The sequence below is a fragment of the Zea mays genome, chromosome 6, assembly GCF_902167145.1.
Source record: "Zea mays cultivar B73 chromosome 6, Zm-B73-REFERENCE-NAM-5.0, whole genome shotgun sequence".
Taxonomy (NCBI): Eukaryota; Viridiplantae; Streptophyta; class Magnoliopsida; order Poales; family Poaceae; genus Zea; species Zea mays.
Window position 1 is genome coordinate 98,449,361 of NC_050101.1, and position 8,069 is coordinate 98,457,429.

Genomic DNA, 8,069 nt, shown 5'->3' on the forward strand with positions numbered 1-8,069 from the left:
AGCTATCGCTGCTACTGAACTTTACAAGGCGATTTTTCCGTGACTAGGATTCTTCTTTGTACGTAACATCCGCAGCGTGCGAGCCTGCGATGGATGTGGTGGGAAGACAGCACAAGCTTAACCATTGTTGAGCAGTAACAGGAAGTGAATTTCGGAGAGACTCCAACCCTGCTGCAAAACCTGCAAACCAGAATGGGAAGTGTTAGCCCAGAAAAGGCCCATCTGCCAGTAAGATTGGGTAGGCCCGCGGAGAAAGGAAACCGAGTTCAGACTTCAGAGTCACCCCGGCGGCCTCCTCCACCCGCACGGCCGCACAGGCACAGCCACTGACCGTCTGGCCGTGTGACGGAGCGGCGACCCCTCCCGTTCCGCATGGAGTCACGCGCGTTCCTGGCTCGGCGACCACCGGAAGCCGGCAACCGCGACCGGTCCCGGCTGCTGTTGATCAGTACGTCATTCGATGCCCCTGAAAACTGCTTTCGCTAGATTTGAGGTTGGTGCTGCGCTGTCTTTTTTTTTTGGCTAGGGCTTGTTGGTGTTAGCATTCTGCATGTGGTCTTGCTTCTGCCATTGTGCCGCTGTGGTTGCTCTAGGGCCGTTGGAGCTTGCAAAGGAAACCATGTAGGCTTCCATCAGATTGTTGGGGAGAGAGGGAACCAAACAATACTGATTGTATATGCTCCTTAGTTAAATTATGAACACCACTGGTTCATAGATTGCCCCCTCTCAGAGCAATAACAGTAAGCTAAGACTGTCTCCAACAACGTCCTTTAAATTTAAATTTCATCCCTAAAGTAATATTCTCTGTCCTTTACGGAACACTCTAAATGATTTCATCCTCTATATCTTCATGGACTCCAGCAGTGTCCTCTAAAATTCATCCTCTATATCTCATCCACTTTGATATGCCAACTTAAAAAACTGAATATATTATTTTACTAAATCAGAACTGTTGTTTTTTTTGCTTCGCAACGGTTGGAGCATTTCGTCGAGAACCTTGCGCGCGATATCCCACCACCTTCGCCATGGCTACAGTTTGGAGACCACCTCACGCCATGGTTGTAGCTTGGAGCACCTTGCGTCATGGCTTCAGCTAGAGAACGTTACGCCATGGCTGTAGCTTCGAGCACCTTCGTCATGTCTACCAGTGCCGCTGTTTGCTCCAGCCGGGCTGTTCTACCAGAGCGGCAATCCTTTTCCCGAGCTTCTACCAGTGCCACTGTTTGCTCCAGCACGTGGCTGCGGCGGCCGCAGTCAAGGCCAGGTCCTCCACCGCGGCATGGAAGCTCCGCCTCGACGGATATGGCGCGGTGGTCCTCCTTCCCTGTGTGATGGTCCTCCTGCTGTCTCGACTACGCGGGGTCGTAGGCATGGGTGCCGCTGCTGGCTCAACTGCACGGACGTTGCTCGGAGACGAGGACACCCATGCGCGCCGATGGATAGCGGGTGAACAGCAAAACACTATATTTAGCGGTGGCCGGACAGACGCTATATTTTAGCGGATCGTTTACCGTTTCTTGTTGGAGCCGTAGCGAGCGACGAAAAATGCTATATATAGGGTAGCGGACGCTTTAGCGTCTCTTGCTGGAGACAACCTAAGTTCTGGACAATGGTACTTCATATCGTGTCACCTTCCTAGATTAAAAAAAAGAACAGTGAAGTCCACCCTTCTTCCTCAACTATGCTATCCATATTTTTTAACTCGGGGATCTGTACATGTTTCACGGTTCCAGAAATGTTCGTGAATTAATTGATACCTCAACATGCTTTCACTGTTCCTGCAATTGAACTTGAGTGCTATAGGTTTTAGATAAGAAGAGGGAAAATTATATACATAAGCCTTTTCTTTTCACAGATTTACATACGCAACTGTACAACTTCGCTAGGATAGAAACGTAGGCATACTAAGCAAGATCCCAGTGCTCTTTTTATGCACTTTCCATGTTCAGTTGTTTGAGCTAGGAGGTGCAATATTTCCACGGAAGGAATAAGGAAAACCGTATACAGGGCCTCATGACAGCGAGACTTTTCTTTCAGAAATGTACACTACTGCGCTCTTTGTTAGAAACTCTTCCTTTACTGAAGTTACACCTAGTCTGGTAGAGTACAAGATTGCCACCTACAATATGTTCTCCTTTAACTACACATGCACCTGCTCCTGCACATGTAGCGGCTCAACTATGGTCTCCAGGCAGTACACCACCTCTTGGATGGTTGGCCTCAAGCCAGGATTGTGGTTGATGCACTTACATGCTACTTCAAGCACATTCAGCATTTGCTCGTCATGTCCTCTTCCTCTGAGAGCAGGATCCAAGACCTCAATGTCCTTTCCTTGGGACCTCATCTCTCGTACCCATTGGACAAGTTCTTTGGACTTGGTCAAAACCTGGACTGGCCTCTTCCCTGTGAGCAGCTCAAGCAAGACCACTCCGAAGCTATATATATCACCTCTCAGCGTGGCCACCCAGGCCTGGCCATACTCGGGAGGAATGTAACCCAGAGTGCCTACCAGCTCAGTCGTGACATGTGTGTTGTAAGGAAGGATCAGTCTTGCAAGGCCAAAATCGGCGACGTAAGCATTGAATTCTCTGTCAAGTAAGATGTTGCTGGACTTGACGTCACGGTGAACAATGCTAGGGTTGCAGGTGTTGTGGATATAAGAAAGGCCCCGGCCTGCTCCTTTTGCAATCTTGAGCCTTGTTGGCCAATCAAGAAATGAGTCGGCATTGTCCTTGTTGTGAAGCCAATCATCAAGGCTCCCGTTCTCCATGAAAGAATATATGAGGAGCCTCGAGTTTCCCTGGATACAATAACCCCATAGTGGCACAAGATTCTCATGTTGTGCCATAGAGAGTGCTTCGACCTCTGCTGTGAATTCTCTTTCCATCAGACACATTTCACCATTGAGTTTCTTGATCGCAAGCTTGGATCCACAAGGTAGCTCAGCTTTATAGACTAGACCATTACCTCCACAACCAATAATGTTCTGCTGATCAAAATTATTTGTGGCCTTCAAGATATCATTGAATGTGAGATTGTTTGGTTGACCCTTGCCTCGAGGTACCATCACTAAAATGCTTCCCTTTATCATATCACGCAGGTGCTCTGAAACAGAGTTGAATGAAGCTGTTTCAATGTCCCTGTTGTTGCTGCTCTTATTTCTGTCAGCGGATTTTGTGCTTCTGATGGACAAAATAAGTCGTCCCAGCGAGAAAAGGATGGCAAAACCTCCAAAGAACACACTTAAGGCAACTGCCAAGACCGTCTTCTTGTGCCTTCTTTTCATTACGTCTGGAGGTTCTTCTACTGAGCCGCAATGGACACTGAGCATAGGAGCACATAACTTGGAATTCCCAATGTAGCTAGAATTTGTAAAGGTATTAAACTGTCCTCCACTTGGAACTGGCCCTTCTAGGTCGTTGTTAGACACATTGAACCAAGAAAGGAAGTGAAGATTACTCAGTGCAGATGGGAGTCCACCTGTGAGCTGGTTATTTGACAAGTCTAGAGTTTGCAGGTTTGTGAGGTTGCAAATTTGTTGCGGTATTTCTCCAGACAAGCTGTTGGTGCTAAAGTTGAGGACATTGAGCACTTTCAACTGACCAATCCCTTGGGGAATTATGCCTGTCAAGCTATTGTTACATAGATTCAATACATTGGGGAAAGCATTGAGCAAACGGTATTGCCGTGATTGTGTCCAAAATACAGGTAACTCAAGGAACTTCGGGTCCAACTTGGCAGCATTCTTCTCAGATTGTAGCATTGGCATCTCCATCAATTCAGGTGGGATATCCCCTGTGAGCCTGTTACTTGATATGTCCAGAAAGAAGAGGAGTTCCAGCCTGTTAATCCAGGATGGTATTGTTCCAGTAAGGTGATTGTATGATAGATCTAATATCTCCAGTTTTGTGAGTTTTGATAACCAAATAGGGATTTTCCCAACCAATGGACATAGGTCTATGGTTAGGGCCCGGAGATTCTCAAAACCATCAATTGCTGCATCCTGCGGTATGGTCTCACCTTTGAAGTTGCTTCCAATTAGCAGGGAGGTAAGGTTCTTGCATCTGTTGAGGTTCTGAAGTGCATCTGTGATATTTGTAAACGAGTTGCTGGTAACTGAAAGGAAGGAGAGGGATCTGAGATTGGCTATTCTTGGTGAGAACTGGCCATGAAAATTGTTGTAAGCCAACCGCAAAGCAACTAGATTGCTGCATGCATATATGCTTTCAGGAATTGTTCCGTTGAATTTGTTCAGAGAAAAATCCGCAGTCCTCAGATCCATCTGGGTGAAGTTAACTCTGCTAAGATCTCCCATGAAGCTATTGTTTCTGAGGGTGATGTACTTGAGACTCCTGCAGTTACTTAGGGTCGATGGCAGCTCTCCTGTCATCAGGTTGTTGTCCAAGTGGAGCTCCTCCAATCTCCCCAGCTGCCCAATAGAATCTGGCAGCTCTCGTTCGAGCCCATTCGATCCAAGGTCAAGGAAAACAAGATTGCTGAGTTTGGCTAGGCCGGAACCATCAAGCACCCCCTGCAGATTATTGTTTGGAAAAGAGAGGTGCTCCAGTGAGGTAGCATTGAACAGTTCGTGGGGTAGAGATCCGGTAAGGTTGTTGTGGCCAGCCTTGAGTACTGTCAGCTTGGAGCAACTGCCAAACTCTGAGGAAACAGGCCCACTGAAGTCATTTAAGCAAAGGTCAATTGTGGCAAGCGATGGTGCGTGGATGCAGATAGAAGACGGCAGGGGTCCCGTAAAGCTGTTGTTGCTTGCATTAAGAGCGACGAGACTATTCATCGCTTGCAGCGTTGTGGATGGTAGCTGTCCTGTAAAGAAGTTGCTTGAGATATTCAGTACCTCGAGAGGGAGGCCAGAAACTGGGGACTGACGCTCCTGCAGAGGGCCGGATAGGCGGTTGAAGCTGACATCCAGGACGACGATGCTGCCGGAGAGCACCAGTTCCGCCGGAAGGTCGCCGTAGAGTGAGTTGCAGGACAGGTTGAGGCGCAGCAGCCCCGTAAGGTTGCCGAGGGACGCCGGGATCCTCCCCCTGAGGCCTTTCGAAGGCAGCGAGACGTCAGTGACCACGCCGTCGCCGCCGCGGCAGGTTATTCCTTCCCACTGGCAGCAGTCCGTGGCGCTGGCCCACGACGTGTTGAGGCCGCCATTGCCCTCCCGCGAGAGACCGTCCCGGAAGTCGATGAGCGAGCTCTTCTCTCGCTCTGTGCAGGAGCTGGCGAGGCGCGCGCAGGAGAGGAGCACGAGGACGACCGAGGCAGTACCAAAGAAAGGCGCGGGTAACTTGGAGGCTGTACTGCTGCTGCGTAGCAAATTCAGTGGCTGCATGATTCGCTCTCATGAAAGATGAAACGTCCTGCCGCTCGCAGAGACGCTCGGTTTGGATTCTGGGCTGCCGTGGCTAGCTAAAGAACCAGAGGTTTTTTTTTTCCTTTCCCTACGACAGTATTGGGGGCAGGAGAAGAAGAAGCTGTTTGCTCTCTCTGAGTCTCAGGTGGCGTTGATCTTTCTTCTTCGTCTTGTTCCCCGAGGGAGAATGGCAAAGGTATATGTTGCAGAACCATCCAGGTCAGTTACTTACACCACGTTTGCCTCCAGCAATCTCTCTCTCTCTCTCTCTCTCTCTCTCTCTGTTCAATACACGCTCCAGAGAGGAAAGGGGGGAAGAAAATCAGAAATACTTTTCTTGCCTCCCGGGTCACATGTTTGACGTTTTGCTTGGGGTCGCTACAAACTACTCTACGTGCAAAAGTCCAACTTCCCTGTACGAAGCCTTCTTAGTTGATATCCTTCTCTAGGTCGTCATCAAACTTTGGAAGTTGCCACAGAATATTTTTTTTTTAATTTTTTTGGAGGAGCCCAGGTTGGTCTTGAATATTGCACCATGCTGAGATATAGTTGCACCTATTCGTGCATATATCTTCTGAGTCAATTACGCTACTCTAGTCTTAACTGGTAAGAAACCGAACCATGCTTCTTTCACCAACCTAATGCCAAATGAAAGTTTCTGCTCCGGGCATGGCTGTGCATGGAACATGTAAACCTTGAGAAGAAGTCACTTGACTGTCAAAATATATACATATACATATATATATATATATATATATATATATATATATATATATATATATATATATATATATTATTGTGTTTGTTGTTCTTTGACAAAAAATGACACCGCTCCATTTCTTTGCAATGTTCATTGCATCGTTCTCCTGGCAGTTGTGAGCCCCTTTTCTGGGACGGTTTCTGCAGAACTGGGACAAGAAAAAGGAGGCGACAGCAACGGGCGAAGATTCGCGTTTTTGCAGTGGGCGCTTGTGTGTTGTGTTCTGGACTGGAGGAAGTGGCTGGTGCATCGAAGACGAAGATATCATTAACGTCGTGGTCAATGCGCGCGTAGTCTGTGGCTGATTGAGGGGAGCAACTGGATGGAGGAGGAGGTGAGGAAGAGGATAATGGCGCTGGCGCGGCCGGGGTGGGTGGGTGTGGGTGAGTGGGCACGGCTGTGCCCCCCGTTTACTTTTGGTGCGTTGGAGAGCGTCGGGCGATGTGTACGTCTGCGTCGCTGTTTGCCTCGGCCCTACGGCGTAGTGTCTCTGTCCACCAAAAAAAAAAATAGCACACAATTTTATGTCCACTCAAACTCAAGTTGTTTTAATTTTGGGCCAAAAGTGTAAAAAAAACTATTATCAATATATATGGCTTTACATAAATGTGTAATAAGAATATGTCTCGTGGCAGATGTAGTTATTATGATAAATATTAGTATTTTTTTCTATATAAATTTAGTCTAGTCTTACTTGGTCTTGTTCTGTAATTGTATTCTTTGCTTGGGATTGTATCCATCCATGACCTATATATGCATCTATGTGGTACGGATTGATGATGGATCATGACAAAACTACACTACTGGGAGGGTAACGTGGGAGGGAGTGGGACAGGACATGGTGAGAGATGGCAGCCAGGTCGCGCCGGCCGTGAGATGCGCATAAGACTTTTTTAGTTATCTTTTTTTTTCCCGTGCCTAGATCTTTAATTATATACAGGATTGCTAATCACTCCATGATTTATTCCTGCACACGATGCTTTGAAGAAGCCTGATCGATCGATCGATCGAGAGAGAGTATTCAGTCGCATTTGTGATTTGTCTACCGAACCATTTGAATATTTCTGTTCACTCTTTCACCTCACCTGTCCAGACTCCAGAGTCCAGAGTCGTACGTGGTTCGCTTACACCGTTTGCGAAGACCAAGACCATACTTGTGTGTGTGTACGGAAATAATAATACTACAAGATAGATGATGACAAAAGGAGAGAGAGAGAGAGAGAAATCGGCGGCGTGCATGTAGACCCGGTCTTTGGAAAGTACATGCAGCATCTCGCGTTGCTTCCTGCCTTCACACTTGGACGCCGGAGGTGGGTCGTTGCATCAAATCAGACGGCGTAATCACTTGATTGGTGTAGTAAGTAAGTTCGTCGAGATTAATTTAACGCATGACGTGGCATCCGTCACATGAGCAGCAAGAGCCAGTTGGATGAAAGGCGAGATGGTTTCGGTGATGCAAATGCAATGCATGGCATGGCGCTATATGGATGGGTGGTGTGTGTGTGTGCGTCCAGACGCTGACGGGTTCTTGTCGTTGCCTTGGGAGTGCCTATTGTTTTCAGTGACGTGTCGCTCTCGCGTTGCGTACGCACTGCACTGTACTACGCTGGGAGCGTAGAGGAGACGAGAATGATGCTCTGTTTGCTTGGGAGGAGGAGGAGGAGGAGGCGACAGGAGGATGATGACGAAGACGACTCGTGTGATCCGCCGTCGTATCGTACTATCGTGCGAGCACCAAGAGTTGCCGGACGAATGAATGGTTTTGCTGCCCATGCACACAGCACACCGCACTCTCTCTCTTTATACGCATTATTATTGTTCGTTTCAGATGGGTTACGATATGCTTCTTTAGTGCAAACAAATTCGACTTTTTTTTTTTTGGGTGCGGCACTAAACCTGTATAGCATTCCAACCAGCTTAGTTGACGGATTCATACAACCTGTA

At 47.8% G+C, this 8,069-nt stretch overlaps 1 long non-coding RNA gene across 1 annotated transcript; it reads left to right on the plus strand.

The window, feature by feature from the left end:
• Window positions 1–68: 68 nt before the first annotated feature.
• LOC118472216 (uncharacterized) lies at window positions 69–6,860 on the plus strand. Its single transcript, XR_004850220.1, has 2 exons — window positions 69–448; window positions 6,239–6,860. It is a non-coding gene; the product is annotated as an uncharacterized lncRNA (long non-coding RNA).
• Window positions 6,861–8,069: the final 1,209 nt, after the last annotated feature.